Source organism: Portunus trituberculatus, chromosome 23 (assembly GCF_017591435.1).
Source record: "Portunus trituberculatus isolate SZX2019 chromosome 23, ASM1759143v1, whole genome shotgun sequence".
NCBI classification, from domain to species: domain Eukaryota; kingdom Metazoa; phylum Arthropoda; class Malacostraca; order Decapoda; family Portunidae; genus Portunus; species Portunus trituberculatus.
This window is the reverse complement of record NC_059277.1, coordinates 7,674,770-7,692,269: the sequence shown is the minus strand read 5'-3', so window position 1 is coordinate 7,692,269 and position 17,500 is coordinate 7,674,770. Positions and strand designations below refer to the sequence as shown.

At 39.1% G+C, this 17,500-nt stretch overlaps 1 protein-coding gene and 1 long non-coding RNA gene across 2 annotated transcripts in view; one reads left to right on the top strand and one right to left on the bottom strand.

Annotated features, from left to right (window-relative positions):
- Positions 1 to 17,500, bottom strand: part of LOC123507640 (inorganic pyrophosphatase-like) — a 75,309-nt gene that overhangs the window by 53,929 nt on the left and 3,880 nt on the right. The window lies entirely within an intron of this gene.
- The window catches only part of LOC123507646, a 17,870-nt gene continuing 12,675 nt past the window's right edge, over positions 12,306 to 17,500 (top strand). The window contains exon 1 of the long non-coding RNA XR_006675697.1: positions 12,306 to 12,523. This is a non-coding gene — a long non-coding RNA (uncharacterized LOC123507646). The remainder of the gene's footprint in view (positions 12,524 to 17,500) is intronic.

Below are 17,500 nucleotides of genomic sequence, written 5' to 3'. Positions count from 1 at the left end.
GGAGGAGGAGGAGGAGGAGGAGGAGGAAGAGGAGGAGGAGGAGGAGGAGGAGCAGAAGAAAAAGAAGAACAAGAAGAACAAGAACAAGAACAAGAAGAACAAGAACAAGAAAAAGAAGAAGAACAAGAACAGGAAAAACAAGAAGAACAAGAACAAGAGGAGGAGGAGGAGGAGGAGGAAGGTTTGCTCCGAGTTACTTTACCTTTCATTACCTTCCATAAGCTACATGTGCCAACTTTTCTCTTTTACTTTTTGGGTTAATAATTTCTATACTTTGTGAATACTTCTTGAATTCCATGAAGCTTTATTCTCATCCTTAGCCCATTCAGTAACATCACGCATTTTCATATTCATTTTGCTTACTACATGACGATTTTATACAGCTTCAGAAACTTATGGAGATTAAAATAGTGAATAATTTGCCCATTAACCTTCTGACCTCCATAGACAGTTCATAATGTAAATAAAATCGTTAAATCGTATCCAAAACTCATGGTAAAAAAGCGTCACAGTACTGAAGGAGTCAAAATTAACACAAACTACAAATACTATCTAAATAATACCTATAAATCTGTTAACTGCAAATACTATCTAACTTCATTATAAATCTGTTAACTATAAATACTATCTAACTAATCCCTATAAATCTACCATAGACCTGACTTTCTAATAAACTCAAAACTTTAATTCATTTTTCTTAACCTGGACAAGCTTCAATTTACACTATACACAAAAATATTTACTGTACAATCTCTACCATTATCACTTATTTCCGCTTTTTTTTTTCATCATTTGTTCTCTTTCAAACTCCCTTCTCTATCTATTTATCCTAGATTAGCTATCATTACCTGTTTTCATTTCCTTTTTTATTACCTTCCCTTGTTCAAATTTGCCTTTTAATCTAAACACTTAGATTTTACACTAAACAAAAACATTTACTCTAGAATCGTCAAATTTTTTTCTGTAATATTCCATTGTTCAAACTTTCTTTTCAATCTAAACAAACTTAAATTTACACCAGACATAAATATTCACCCTAGAATAGTTACCACCATCACTTATTCTCATTCTTTTACTATTTTTCCTCGTTCAAACTTTTCTTTCAATAATATTATCACCTTTTTCTTTAATATTCCATTGTTCAAACTTTCTTTTCAATCTAAACAAACCTAAATTTACATCAGAAAAAATATTTACTCTAGAATCGCTACTATTATCATTTATTCCCTTTCTTTAACTATTTTTCCTCGTTCAAACTTTCTTTCCAATAATATAACTTTTTTTTATAATATTCCCTTCGTTCAAACTTTCTCTTCAATCTAAACAAACTTAAATTTACACCAGCCAAAAATATTTATCTAGAATCATTACAACCATCACTTATTCCTATTCTTTTACAATTTTCTCTTCGTTCAAACTCTCCTCTCTCCTCTCCGTCGCTCTTCCTGCATTCCCCGACCTTCTAATCAAACCTATGCTTCAATTCAAGGGCAGGTGAGCGAGTCTACAGGGGAAGGTCAAGGGGAGACGGGTACAGTAGGGAAGGTCGGCAGGGGAGGACACGGGAAAGGTACAGGGCAGGATTTATGGGCGTGGGGGTAGTTTAAGGAGGGTTACTGTCACCTTATGTCTTTTACGATTTATTTATGGTCGTCTGTAGCTTTTCCTCTTTACGTACTGTTTAGCTCTCTCTCTCTCTCTCTCTCTCTCTCTCTCTCTCTCTCTCTCTCTCTCTCTCTCTCTCTAATTAGTCTTGTTTCATATTTCTTTGTGGTTTATATTTCATCATTTTCCTTTTCTTCTCTTCCACAAATACTTTTCAGAATCAAAATTTTTCTTTTTCATAATTTTTTTTTACTTAAATCCTGTTATTCTGCGTTTTTTTTTCCCCATACAATCAGACAGTCAGACACTCAACTCTCAAGCCATTCAGTTAGCCAGTCCATTTATCCATCGATTCATACAGTCAGTCAGCTAGCCAGCCATCCAGTCAGCCAGCTAGTAAGTCAATCATCTATCTATACATCCAGCAAGTCATTCATTTATTCCTTCCTTCCTTCATTCATTCATTAAGTCAGTCAGTCAGTCAGTCAGCCAGTCAGTCGTCATCTATCCAGTCATTTAGCCAGCTCATTAGTCAGTCAATCAGCCATCCAGTCAATCCATCATCTACCCAGTTATCCAGCTAGTCAGTCAGTCAGTCAGTCATCTCTCTCTCTCCCTCCCTCCCTCCCTCCCTCCCTCTATCTATCCATCCATCCATCCATCAGGCAGCCAGTCAGCCAGCCAGTCCACCAGCCATGCCTCTATCCAGCCAGTTTATCAGCCAGCCAGTCAATCATACAACTTACGAACTAGTCACAGAATCAATCAGTCAACACGCATCCAGACAGTGATCTATAGAAGTAATTAAGTTTGCATTCCTAAAGGTTGCTTGTTAATCAGCCCACGAACCAACACAAGTCACTATTAACTGATGAACTGTTAATTAAGACCCCTCTCGTTGGTGCAGACTGTCAGCGAGTCAATCCACAGGTCAGTCAGATAAACTTGCAAATCAGTCAGTAAGCAAATAATAGAATCTTTTAATCAGCCAGTCACTAGATCAATAATCCTTACTGAAGTTAGTCATTCAGTCACTACCAGTCAGTCAGTCAGTAAATTATTGAAAGCAACAAATAACTCAAAAAATTAATAGTAAGTCAGCCAATAAACAAATCAGTCAGTCAGTCAGTCAGTCAGTCAGTCAGTTAGTTAGTTAGTTAGTTAGTTAGTTAGTTAGTTAGTTAGTTAGTTAGTTAGTTAGTTAGTTAGTTAGTTAGTTAGTTAGTTAGTTAGTCAGTCAGTCAGTCAGTCAGTCAGTCAGTCAGTCAGTCAGTCAGTCAGTCAGTCAGTCAGTCAGTCAGTCAGTCAGTCAGTCAGTCAGTCACCCTAGATCCGTTACAGCAAACAGTGACTCAGTTCTCAAACAAGACAGTCGTCTCTTTGGAAAGTCAGCAGTACTTTACTCCCTATCTCCCTCCACCTTCCCTCCATCTCTCTCTCCTTCCAACTCCCCCCCATTCTCTCTCTCTCTCTCTCTCTCTCTCTCTCTCTCTCTCTCTCTCTCTCTCTCTCTCTCTCCTTACCCTCCTTTCCTCCTCCTTTTTCTCTTCCACCGTTAAGTTAACACTGAAGAAGATAAACTGGACTCTCTCTCTCTCTCTCTCTCTCTCTCTCTCTCTCTCTCTCTCTCTCGAACAACAACAACAACAACAACAAACATATTACATAAGGGTGCAGGAGGTTTAGAGAGAGAGAGAGAGAGAGAGAGAGAGAGAGAGAGAGAGAGAGAGAGAGAGAGAGAGAGAGAGAGAGAGAGAGAGAGAGAGAGAGAGAGAGAGAGAGAGAGAGAGAGAGAGAGAGAGAGAGACTAAATAAATGATCCTACACATCTTCAGGAACACGCGATCTACAGTTGTATTTAGCATCCCCCCCCACCCTTCACCTGTACAGCGCCTTCACCTGCGCGGCTCATCAGCACCTGAGGGAAGGAGCAGCCAGGTGACCTCCTTAATGCCCCGAGTGATCAACCTACAATCAGTGGCTTTCTAAATATACTTCCTTGAGATGCTTTGCTATTCCTATTATTATCATTATCATTATCATTATTATTATTATTATCACTGTTATTATCTAGAGGAATAATCAAAAACTGTATAGAAAAACGCAAAATGGATAAATAGAACACAGGTGATGATGATAACACTTAATTCTTTCTTTTCCTTTACTTATATACTTATCATATTGTCACTTAACAAAAATCTACTTTCCTGAGATTATTATTATTATTATTATTATTATTATTATTATTATTATTATTATTATTGTTGTTATTGTTGCTGTTGTTGTTATTATTATGGTGGTGGTGGTTCAGTTAGATCTATATTTTTATAACTGGTTGTTTGGTTCTTATTTCTTTTTGTGGTTTACAGTACTTCCTCGTTTCTCTTTATTCTTTATTATTATTATCAGTTGACCTTTGTGTTCGGAAATTCTAGTTTTTTAGATGCCTCTTCATTTTTTTTATTTTTATTTACCTGTATCAATAGTCTTACAGCTGTCATTGTTATTCCTTTCACCTTATAACCTGCAGGAGAAAGGAGAACACACATAACATTACCTTGCATTCCTAACCTCCATAGCAGCAGCAGAATAACATCAATATCTACCATTCCTATTCTATTTGACTCGTATTCTCAAACACTTTCGTGCTTCACCTCTGTTTTAAAAGGCTTTATTTCAGTTTACACGAGTTTTTTAAGGTGTTTTTACGGTTTCAGAAGCATAGTGGCAAGATTTCTACATTATTTACTGTAGAAACACTCTTGAAAACCTCGCTAGTCATTTTTGTGGCCTTGGAAAATAGTCGTGGTGAGAGAGCAATTCCTAGTCATCTTTCCGTATATAAAAACAACAATAGCAGCAGAAAAAAATAACTTTAGTATCCTTCCTATTTCCTTTCTAATGTCTGTGGAGAGAATAGAAAAGAACTCAAACCACCACCACCACCACTACCATCAGCAATTTATATTTGGCTTCCATAGATAGAAACAATAGCAGCACAAAATAAATAAATACCACTAATACCTATCATTAAGTACGTAGAAAGAGAATAGAATAGGAGAGCTCAAAATAACCATCACATCAATAACTTCAAATTGCTTTCCATAGATAAAAATAATGCAACAAATATATAACACAAACACCTACCATTAATATTCCTACTGTGATATTTGTAGAGGGTAGAGAAAGAGAAGAATAGGAGAGCTCAAAACAACAACCACCACCACCACCACCACCACATCAATAACTTCAATTTCTTTTCCATAGAGATAACAATAGCAACAAAAAATGAATTAATAACACAAATACTAATCATTCTTATCCTCAATGTGATATTCATAGAGAGAAACTAGAGATAGAATAGAAAAGAACTTAAAACCACCACCATCACCACCACAACCATCACCAGTCCCAGCATCACCACCACAACCACCACCACCAGTCCCAGCATCACCTCTTTCCCATCCAGGTGAACACGCCCAGGTAAGGTGAATGACCTAAGCCGTCTGTCCACCGGTTATTCGACCTCTGCTTTCCACGGTCACCTTCCTTCGTCCTAATGGGGTTACTGACCTAGCATGAACCCCCACCAGACTCCCGCCCCTCACCACGCCCCCACACCTGCCTTCACCCGGCCCCCTCACCTGTCCGTCCCGCGCCACTGGAGGGAAAGCAGGCGAGGTGTAGGTGACTTTCAGGTGAGAATTATGGGTATTGCTGTTATTACTGAGAGAGAGAGAGAGAGAGAGAGAGAGAGAGAGAGAGAGAGAGAGGACAGTAGATATAAATAAAATGGAAAATAGAATAAATTTACCGAGAGAGAGAGAGAGAGAGAGAGAGAGAGAGAGAGAGAGAGAGAGAGAGAGAGAGAGAGAGAGAGAGAGAGAGAGAGAGAGAGTGACAGTAGATATAAATATAATGGAAAATAGAATAAATTTACCGCTGGGAGAGAGAGAGAGAGAGAGAGAGAGAGAGAGAGAGAGAGAGAGAGAGAGAGAGAGAGAGAGAGAGAGAGAGGAGAGAGAGAGAGACAAGGTTGGGTCGAGGAAAGGCGGGAAGGAGACAGTGGAGGAAGGATGGAGGAAGGGTGGAGAGATGGAGGAAAGGTGAAGGAGAGATGGAGAGATGGAGGGATGGAGGGGGGGGAAGGGAAGGGTGACCTGCATACCCGTCTGAGGTGGGTGACCTGACTGGAGGAGGAGGGAGGGGCTGGTAACTGACCTCCACTTTATTTAACTGATTCATGCATTATCCTCCTCCTCCTCCTCCTCCTCCTATCCTTCCTACCTTCCTCCTCCTCGTTCTACTTCTTGTCCTATCATTCCTACTCTAATTAGCTTCATTTTTTTCCTTATCTTTCCTTCCTTTATCTTATTTTCTCTTTATTTTTCCTTCTTTTATTTCTCTACCATCATATTTTTTTTATCTGTCTCTCTTCTCGTCATTCTTCTTTCTTCTTCCTTTGTATCATCACTTAGTCCTTCTCCTCTTTTCTTCTTTATTCTATCTTTATTTATTGTTTTCCTTCAATGTCTCTTTCTTCATTTATCTTTCTATCCTTCTTCCTCTTCTTCCTCCTCCTTATCCTTCTTCTTCTTCCTTCTTATCCTTTTTCTTCTTCCTCCTCTTCCTCCTTCTTATCCTTGCTCTTCTAAGTCATTCTCCATATTTTTCTTTCTTTTATTATTCCTATTTACTCTTATTCTTATTCTTCCTTTACCCTTTTTCATAATATACTCTTCTCTCTCTCTCTCTCTCTCTCTCTCTCTCTCTCTCTCTCTCTCTCTCTCTCTTTTACCATATATTCTCACCTTCTTTTCTTTTTTTTTTATTTTCTACATCCTAATATGTCTACTAGCATACATTATATGCTGTCAATGTCCTCCTCCTCCTCCTCCTCCTCCTTCTCCTCCTTCTCCTCCTTCTCCTCCTCCTCCTCCTCTTCCTCTTCCTCCTCCTGTTCTGTAGTTTTCTTTATAGCCCATTATTTTTCTTGTCTCTTCCCATTTATTTTCCTTCCCCTCTTCTCTGTCTTCTACTCTCATCTCCTCCTCCTCCTCCTCCTCCTCTTCTCTTTTCTTGCCTCCACCGGTAACTGTTCTTCTTACACCCTGCTCCTCTTTCTCTTCTCTCCTCTCGTTACCTGTTCTACCTTCCTCCTCCACCTCCTCTTTTTTTTTTTTCTTTTCTCTGCTTGCTAACTTCTCTCCTTACATCCACTACCTCCTCCTCCTCCTCCTCCTCCCCTTCTCTCAATGAACTGTTCTTCCTACATCCTCCTCCTCCTCCTCCTTCTTCTCTTCTCATCACTATTTTTTCTTATATCATCTTCTCTCCTCTTCCTCCTTTTCCTTTTCACTACCACTATTTTCTCCACCACTACCACCTCCTCCTCCTCCACTTCACAAATCTAGTAAGACCACACACACACACACACACACACACACACACACACACACACACACACACACACACACACACACACACACACACACACACACACACCACTTGTACACAATAGCCATTACTACAATTAGACAAGCCATTAGGTTCCCTCCGCCCCTGACCGAGCTTGGAGGGGAAGTGGGAGGAGGGGAAGGGCGCAGGGGAAGGGTTGAGGGGAAGGGGAAAGGGAGGGGAAAGCCTTGGGTCAGTCTTGTGGGTAGGGAATGGAGGAAAGATGGAAGGAAAGGAGAAGGGAAGTAAGTTCAAGGGTATACATGTTTTCTAGCCTTGCCCTTAGGAGAATACTAAAGGTCAAAGTCTATTCTCTCTCTCTCTCTCTCTCTCTCTCTCTCTCTCTCTCTTTGGGTTAAATATTTGGCCTAAATTTTCATAAGTGCATCATTATCTCAATTGGGTAATTTGAAGGAGCAATCTCTCTCTCTCTCTCTCTCTCTCTCTCTCTCTCTCTCTCTCTCTCTCTCTCTCTCTCTCTCTCTCTCTCTCTCTCTGTTTTCCTTTCTTCTCTTTGTTCCTTCTTCCTTTTAATTTCTTCTCTCTGTCTTGCCTTCCTCACGTTTTCTTTGCATTTCTTTCTATTTTCGTATCTTTCCTTCCCTCCTCCCCCATTTTATTTCCTCCATTTTGTTTTCTCCCGTCTCCCTTTCTTTTTAATTATCCTTTAGTTCATTTTCATTTATTTCCTCTTAAAATTCTTTCCTCCTTTCTTTTTTTTTTCAATGTCATCAACACATCTCTCATCTTTCCTTCATCCATCCATCCATCCTTTCTTCCATCCTTCCTTCCTATATCTTCTCCCAATCACTTCTCTCCTCTTCTCTCTCTTCTCCACCTCTCCCAACACAAGGTCAAGACAGAAGAAAATTTAAGTGCTACAAAATATATATACTCAACAATTTTGACGAAGATGAAGGAAGGGTATGGAAAGATAAGCAAAATAGATGAAGACACGAAGGAAGGTAAGTGGAGGGGAAGAGAAACAGGGAGATGAGAAAGGAGGGGAGTAATCAAGGTAAATATTGGTTGTAGAAGATGATAGAAGGTGAGGTGAGGTGAGGTAAGGTAAGGTAAGGTAAGGAAAGGCAAGATAAGGTTTAAGTTATACAATATACCTACAGTGTGAATATGGAAGGGAGATAAAATGTAAGGAGAGTAGGAGAAACAATAAGAAGAAACAAAAGAAAAGCAGCAAAATGGAAGGATTATGGAGAAAGGCAAAATGGTGCAGAAAATAAAGGACGAAGGAAGAAGGGAAAGAAATAAACCAGAGAAGAAGAATAAAGGCAACACGAGGAGAAAGACAGTATGGAAAGAGAAAAAAAGAGAAACAGAAGGAAAAGACAAAGAATAAGAGCAAAAAGAAGGAAAGAAAGAAGAGATTTCAACGAAGGTCATGGAAGAAGAATAGGTAAGAAAGAAAGGGAGATGAATAATGACGGTCGAGATAAGGTGAGGAGGAGGCGAAGGAAAACAGGTGATTAGATGGACAGGTAAAGGAGAAGCAGGTGCCATAATAAGAAGACAGGTGACAGGTGGTTAATGAGCTTTGATTATTATCCTGTGTAATCTCTCTCTCTCTCTCTCTCTCTCTCTCTCTCTCTCTCTCTCTCTCTCTCTCTCTACGTAAGAAACTAAAGGCACGTTCTGATGACACACACACACACACAGTACATGAAAGCCTTCCACTACCTTTTTCCTCCTCCCCTCTCTCTCTCTCTCTCTCTCTCTCTCTCTCTCTCTCTCTCTCTCTCTCTCTCTCTCTCTCTCACCCTATAATTTATGTCGACAGCAGGAAAAAGGCAATTTTTCTCTTTCTTGGTTGAGTTGCATAGTGACTAGAAAATACCAAGACGGAATGGAGAAGAACGGACAGAGGGCAGTAATAAGTTAATAACAACAGCCAGACAGTGAAAGTACCAGTGATAACAACAATATCTGGTACTGTTACGTTGCACCACCATCAATTATAATACTGCCAGCTAGAATTACCAACAGAGAGAGAGAGAGAGAGAGAGAGAGAGAGAGAGAGAGAGAGAGAGAGAGAGAGAGAGACTTAACTATTCATTCACACATGATTGAAAGCGAAATACAATCATTACAATAAAAAATAAACATAAATAAATGAATAAAGTAATAAGATAAGATAAACAAATAAAAAAACAAATGAAAAGCAATAAAAAAATGTAAACAAAAAGAAAACACGAACATTCCTTTAGTTCACTCACACGAAGAACAAAATAAACAAATAAAACAAATACACATACTAAGAAAATAATAAAAAAATAATAAAAACACCACAAACATCCCCCCCCCCTTCATTCACTTCACCATTCATGTTGAAGTGAATGTCAAGAGGAGGAGAGTAAAGGATGAATGTAAAGAGAGGGAAAATGTGGATGCTGAAGGGGGATGTGTAAAAGGAAGATAAACTGAGGAGGAGGAGGAGGAGAATGAAAAGAAAAGAGAGGAGAATAAGAGAATGGTGAAAATGGAGGAGGAGCAAGAGGAGGAGGAAACAAACAAAAAAAAAAAAAACATCCCTTTCATTCACTCATACAATAAACAACAACAGAAAAACCGGTATGCAAACTCCACTACATTTATAAACACTCCCATGACCACCACCACCACCACCACCACCAGCTGACCCCAAACAAGTTTCCTTCCGTATTTGGTGTCATATTCAGAAAAGCCTCCCTCTCTCACCGCGACCATTTCTAAAGCCCAGACACCATTACCCAAGATTTAAAGAGTATTTTCCATATTGATAAGGCAGAAAACTTGTTAACATGTCACTAGAATTACAGAAATATCATCAAAATCCCCCGTGTCACTTCAACTAGAGCCCTTTGAAAATAGTGACGGTGCTGTGATGGACGCTGAAGTGTTTCAGAATACGGGCTTTGGTGAGAAGACTGGCAGTGGGTCACGGGGGCACCAGCAGACCGGACGCAACATCACGTGACTGCACTGCATGTGAACTTAGCACAGAGGAGATGTTGGAGTGAATATCAAGAGAAGAGAGAAGGATGAATGTATAGAGAGGGAAATTGTGGATGGTGAAGGAGGGGTGTAAAAGGAAGATAAAACTGAGGAGGAGGAGAATTGAAAGGAAAAGGGAGGAGGAGATGAAGAGAATAAGAGAATGACGAAAATGGAGGAGGAGGAAGAAACGAAGATTAAAAAAAAAAAAAAGTAGTAGGAGGAAGAGGAAGGGAAGATGAAGAAAAATGAAACGGAAAACGGGGAAGAGGAAACAAAGATTAAGGAAAAAAAAGTAGGAGAAAGAGGAGGAGGAGGAAGAGAAAAGGAAGATAAAGAACATATGAAAAAAGAGGAGGAGGAGGAGGAGGAGGAGGAGGAGGAGGAGGAGGAGGAGGAGGAGGAGGAGGAGGAGGAGGAAGGAAGGAAGAAATGTGAAAAACAAAAATCTAGAATGGTTAACAATGGAAAAAGACAAAATACGCTACTTTTGACCAAACAAATAAAAGAAACTAACAAAACAAAGACAGCGTTAAACAAACCGACTGAAAAATAAAGACACGAACTTCAGAAATAAGAAAAAATAAAACAACGTAAAATTGAGCAAAACAAACTAGAGGAACAAGAAGAAAAAAAAAAAAGAGTAAGAAGAGAAGCAGCAGATAATAACCAATTGAGAAAAGGTCAAATGAAAATAAGACAAGAAAAGGTCAAAGAAAATGGAAAGAGAAAATGTAACAACCAAACACGGAAGACCAAAGAGAAAGAAGGTAAATATGAAGACGTAGAAAACGGGAAGCTGTGGATGAAATGTTGAAAGAAAACGTGACAGGAAAATAAAGAAAACCGGTCGAGAGAGAGAGAGAGAGAGAGAGAGAGAGAGAGAGAGAGAGAGAGAGAGAGAGAGAGAGAGAGAGAGAGAGAGAGAGATTAAAAAAGGAAAAAAATATAGTTAATGATGGAATGATAAAAAGGAAAGAAGGAAGGAAAGGATGGATAATGAAAGAGAAAAGAATAAGACGAAAAAAAAGAAGAAACAAACAAAAAAAGAATAAAGAAAAGACAAAAGGAAAATACAAAATAATACCACGATAATGTAACAAAGCGCAATAACACACACACACACACACACACACACACACACACACACACACACACACACACACACACACACACACACACACACTTGAGATTATGATGGAAGACATTTTATCCCTTTCATGTTGGCTAATCCTCGGGTCTGCACGGGAACTGGCATCTTAGTGGACCGTTTTTATTTTTTCAGCTTTCCCTTAAGAAAAAAAATTGGAGGAAAAAAAAAGAAAAATAATAAGCAGACACCACACTTAAATAGAATAAAAATGATGAAGATGGGAAAAAAAAAAAAAAAAAAAAAAAAAAGGCAGTTCCTCGTCTCACCGTCAGATGGCACCACTTACTACCCGTTTTCTTTCACTGCTTCTCCTATTGGTGACTCCTTTGCCCTCTTGTCTATTTTATTTATTTTTTTTTTAGTTACTCATCATCTATATTTCTCATCATTTTCATTACCTTCATTACTCACCATCTTTATCACTTATCTATACTAATTCATCATCTCCTTCATTATTCATCATTTTCATTACCTTCTTTATTACTCATCATCTTTATCACTTATCACCTATATTAACCCATCATCTTAATCACTCACCGTTATTCAATTTTCCATAACCAGATACACACACAAAAAGTAGAAAATAATCTAATAAAACAACTGACTAAACTTTCAACCCATTTCAAGAGTAGGACTCGAAACCATTTCAAAATAGAGCAACGAACCAATTCAGTACTGGAATGCATCTTTTTACCTTGAATTTTGGGTATCATTAGACCATTTTATTTACGCTAGGGAGGCTCTATGGAGTTCAGAGGATATATGGCCAGTCATCACTATTTCAACCTCCACGTAAGTTTCTCAAGTAGCTTAAAATGACCAAATAGTAAGCTGAATGAATGTAGAAAAGCGTCACGGTACTGAAAGGATTGACAGCACTTCCACCACCAAGCTAAGGAGATTAGATGAAGCTTATTTTGTGGTTCAGTTCCTCTAAGCTCAGACTACCTTTTCTTCTCTTTATCTTCCCCACCACACTAACCCAAAAAAACACCCACGAAAAATTAAAACCCAACTAGAGAGAGAGAGAGAGAGAGAGAGAGAGAGAGACAAAACCACCACACTAACACCAAAAACACCCACGAAAATACCCAACGAGAGAGAGAGAGAGAGAGAGAGAGAGAGAGAGACGAGGGACAGACAGCCATGTTCAGTCTGCACAGACAGTCAGGCAACACTAGTCAACTGAACCCTGGCCTTTAGTAACCGGTGTAGGTCTGCGCCAATGGCCTGAGGAGAGAGAGAGAGAGAGAGAGAGAGAGAGAGAGAGAGAGAGAGAGAGAGAGAGAGAGAGAGAGAGAGAGAGAGAGAGAGAGAGAGGTGGGGGAGGGGAAATTGGACAGTAAATAATAAAAATCCAATGGAAAAACAATAGATTTACTGTTGAGAGAGAGAGAGAGAGAGAGAGAGAGAGAGAGAGAGAGAGAGAGAGACTAAAACCAGAAAGAAAACCAAAGGGACACACACACACACACACACACACACACACACACACACACACACACACACACACACACACACACACACACAGAAGCCGGTCTCGAAGTAAGTAAACCCAGCACTTTTTTTTTCTTTCAACGTCTCCTTCCTTACCTTAGCAATTCCAAAGCCGCCGTAAAGCCACAATAAGCCTGAAGTTTACCTAATTACCTCCATACACCTGGACAGATCCCAAATTTCACCTGCGCGTTAATAAATCACAGGTGTCATGCTTAACCTATTAATTAAAGGTATTTCAGTATAGTGGTGTGTTTTGGTGATTAGTGTCCGCGTTTCCTGAGATTGGGAGGGTTATGGTGTGTGTGTGTGTGTGTGTGTGTGTGTGTGTGTGTGTGTGTGTGTGTGTGTGTGTGTGTGTGTGTGTGTCTCTCTCTCTCTCTCTCTCTCTCTCTCTCTCTCTCTCTCTCTCTCTCTCTCTCTCTCTCCGGAACTAGAGTAAAGGAGGTTAAATAAACGAGATGCTTATTTACTGTCGGCTCTCTCTCTCTCTCTCTCTCTCTCTCTCTCTCTCTCTCTCTCTCTCTCTCTCTCTCTCTCTCTCTCTCTCTCTCTCTCTCTCTCTCTCTCTCTTAACCTTGAACTCGAGCTAATATCTTTATCAAAATAATTACCAACACTTTCGTCAATTTTTTCTCAGTTTCTTATCTCCTAACCTTGAACTAAAATAAAATTACTCTTATTACAACAACAACAACAACAACAACTACTACTACTACTATCATATTTCCCACACTTTCTCACGACTATACTAACCAAATACGAGTAGCAATGATGAACTACTAATACTAATTAAAAAAAAATACATTACGTATCTACAATTCTACCCACATTAATAAGGAGGCGGGAGAAGCAAAGCACATCAGAAATACACACATTAGTACATCAAAATACACTACGAAAAAAAAAAAGAGACGAAAGAAATAAAGGAGGCAGCCAGAAATGGGAGGAGAGGAGTAAAAGGAAGATAAAAATGATGATAGGGTAGAGAGACAAGGAGTTAAAAAAGGGAGATAAGAAACTGTGATTAAAGGAGGGAAGAGGGACATTAGGCAGGCAGAAAGGAAGAGAGGGAAGGAGTACAAGAAAAGATGATGATGAAGTGAACAGGAAGAGGAAATGAGGAGGAAAAGGAAGAATATGTGGAGGGAGAGAAAAAGATTGAAAAGAATAGAGATTAAGAGGGTAATTTTTATAAGGAAGAATAGAATAAAGAGAGGAGGAGGATGATAGATGGAAGAGCAAGACTAGATGGACGTAGAGAAAGAGAGAAAGAACATAGAGTGATAAAGAAAGAATAAACAAACGAGGAAGAATACACTGAAAAAGAGAAAGAAGGAAAAAAGAACAAGAAAAGAGGAAGAAGAGGAGGATGAGGAAGAGGATGAGGAAGAGGGAGGAAGTGAGTATGTTTATATATATTGTTTATATTTTACAATTCATTGATGCTCCTAATAAAAAACTTCGAATATTCACTTCCTTCTCTTCTTCCTCTTCCTCCTCCTCTCACCCTCCTCTTTGTTCTTCCTGTTTTTTTTTTTCTTGTTTTTTTTTCGATGTGCATTCTTCCTCATTTGTTTATTCTATCTTTATCACTTATGTCTTTCCTCTCTTTCTGCACTTCATCTATTCCTGATCTTCTATTTATCATTCTCCTCCTCCCTTCATTCTATCCCTCCTTTTCTAAAATTTACTCTCTTCTCATTCTATTTTTTTTCATTCTTCCTCTCTTCCTCCACATGTTCTTCCATTTCCTCATTCCTCTTCTTTTTTATCGGTTCACTTACTCATCTTTTCTCTTCTTTTACTCCTTCCCTTTCTGCCTGCCTCCTACCCCTCCTCCCTTATCTCCCTTCTTTTACTCCTTATCTCTCTCCCTTATCCTTCCCTACCTCCTTAACTTAAATTTTTTATCTCCCTTCTTTGACTCCTCTCCTTTCCTTTCTGTCTCCCTCCTATCTATTCCACCTCCCTAATTATCATCGTTCTCTCTCTCTCTCTCTCTCTCTCTCTCTCTCTCTCTCTCTCTCCTATTTCTCCCTTCCTCCTTCTCTCCCTATCTGCCTCCTATCCCCACTCCCCACTCGGAAATGGCCTGTTTAAATGTATTAGCCGCTGATTGGCCGGAGCCTCGTGGACAGACCTTCCTCTGGTTTATAATACAATCGATGTCTGGGTGGTGGTGGTGGTGGTGGTGATGGAAAGAGGTAAGGGAAGGTGGTGTAGTAAGGAGTAGTTTTAATGTTTATGAGATGCACTTTCACTGTGGTCGCAAATAAATAAATAAATAAATAAATAAATAAATAAATAAATAAATGAATGAATGAATAAAAACCATCATTACTAGTAGATTTTTTTTCCCACGGAGTCTTTACCACTTACCTCTAATTATCTTTATTTTTTTTCGTGGGATCATGGCAAAAGTCTCTCTCTCTCTCTCTCTCTCTCTCTCTCTCTCTCTCTCTCTCTCTCTCTCTCTCGCCTAGGAACCTGAATGTCGGCATCGAGGAAGAAAGAGAAACTGTACAGGTGAAAAGGTCTGATGAGGGCCCATATTCCGGCTCAGAGGAGAAAGAAATGGAAATGGAGGAGGAGGAGGAGGAGGAGGAGGAGGAGGAGGAGGATAAGAAGAAGGATAACGAGAAGAAGGAGAAGAAGGAGAAGGAGAAGAAGAAGAAGGAGTAGGAGTAGGAGTAGGAGGAGCAATAGCAGTAGTAGTAGCAGCAGTAGCAATGACAAGAAAAAGAACAACAACAACAACAACAACAACGCCCATAAACCCTACACGAGGAGAAGAAAGTTGGTGCTCGGCCCATCGTGTGGTGAACTTAAGCATGAGTGGCTGGTGATAGTAGTAATCCACCTTAATCCGCTGATCTGGCTTAAAGTGCAGTTACCAGACACGATTTCAACCACACACACACACACACACACACACACACACACACACACACACACACACACACACACACACACATTACGTCATTTCGATTATGTTTCAATTTTTCTTTATAATTCATCAACCAGAAATGTTTTGTCCTCTCACTAGATTATTTGCAAAGGGTTTAAATATTGAGCCTGTTTAACCCCTTCAATACTGACACACATTTTATAACTTAGATTTGTATACGATTAGACCATTTTATTGACATTAGGAAGGCTTTATAAAGGTGAGAAGATTAATGGTCACAGTCTTTACTATTTTAATTCCTCACATGCGTTTCTGAAGCTGTATAAAATCACTAAATAGTAAGCAGAATGAATGTGGAAATGCGTCATGGTACTGAAGGGGTTAATGCAAAGGTGTGCCACAGGTGTGTTTCGGAGTAAAATCCTAAATATAACAGCACATAACTTTCTGCATATTCATCCCTGTTCTGTCCACTTCACTGATGCAAAGGCTAACAAGGAACCATATGCATTCACTCCTTTCACTGGTCACATTTTTCACTTCCCTCCATTATTCACTTACTTTTTTTTTCTTACATGTACAAACGTCAGTCTTACTTCCATTAATCAACACCTACTTCCAAAAAAACTTACGAAAACGTTGATCACACTCCCCGTTTATTTTATGCCCTTATTTCTAATCACGTACTGAAAACTATCTTACTTAAATTAACCAACACCGATTATTTCACTTCATCTATTCATTTTAATCACGCAGGTAAATTATGTACCTATTTCTTATCACGCTAGGAAAACAATCTTACTTAAATGAACCAACACCTATTATTTCGTCTCATCTGTTCATTTTTATCACTGACGGAATAAACCAACACTTGATTATCTAATTTCATCTATTCATTTTTAACACGTAGGTAAATTAATCGAACCAGCAACAAGTGCGCATTTCTTAAACATTATGTTGCCCTGGCTGGACTTCTCTCCAACATAAAAAAATAAATAAATAAAAAAAATCTTTCGTGAATTAACCAACACGAAACTAATGAATTAAAACTTCACAAAATCACGAGTTCTTATTAATAACATATGACTGATAACAGATTATTTCGCATGCAATAACTACGAAAAAAACTAAACTTCGACATCCAACAGCATTAAAAATATAACGAAGTAAATAGGAACTACAGGTAATTCTAGCTTGCCATGTATTCGCCAGACAGACTCACGTTTAGTGTACATGTGGCGATGTGCAAGTGTGGGAAATTATAGACTAACACCTGCGCTACGTAGTGACATTCTCTCTCTCTCTCTCTCTCTCTCTCTCTCTCTCTCTCTCTCTCTCTCTCTCTCTCTCTCGTGCCCCCCGCTGCCATCTCCACGTGTCCTCGTCTCTGAAAAGTTACTTGTTCGCTTAGTTTTTTTTTTTTTCCTCCCAACTTTCGCTACCGATCGTTTCTCCCATTCAGTTAGAAAGTCTCTCTCTCTCTCTCTCTCTCTCTCTCTCTCTCTCTCTCTCTCTCTCTCTCTCTCTCTCTCTGTGTGTGTGTGTGTGTCTTGGCTTCCCTTTATAATTTCTCTACAGTGGCGCTTCTTTCCCTCCTTTTCTCTTCAATATCCCACAGTTCGGTGTACACTTTGCCCTCCTGAGGTAACCAGTTTTCATCCATGAATCGCAAGGCTCCTCCATGTAAACAAACTCATCAGAGAGCTAATAAATACATATCAAGTAAAACACACAAACGTACAAGATATACCAAGGAAACATTTTGTCCACTTAATCATTCCAAGGCTGAAAAAAAAAAAAAAACTGCAAATATGTCGATGAATGTAAGAATGAACTCCCTATACCTGCTTCTGTATCTCCAACTTCCTATGACTTGGCTTTAGAGGAAG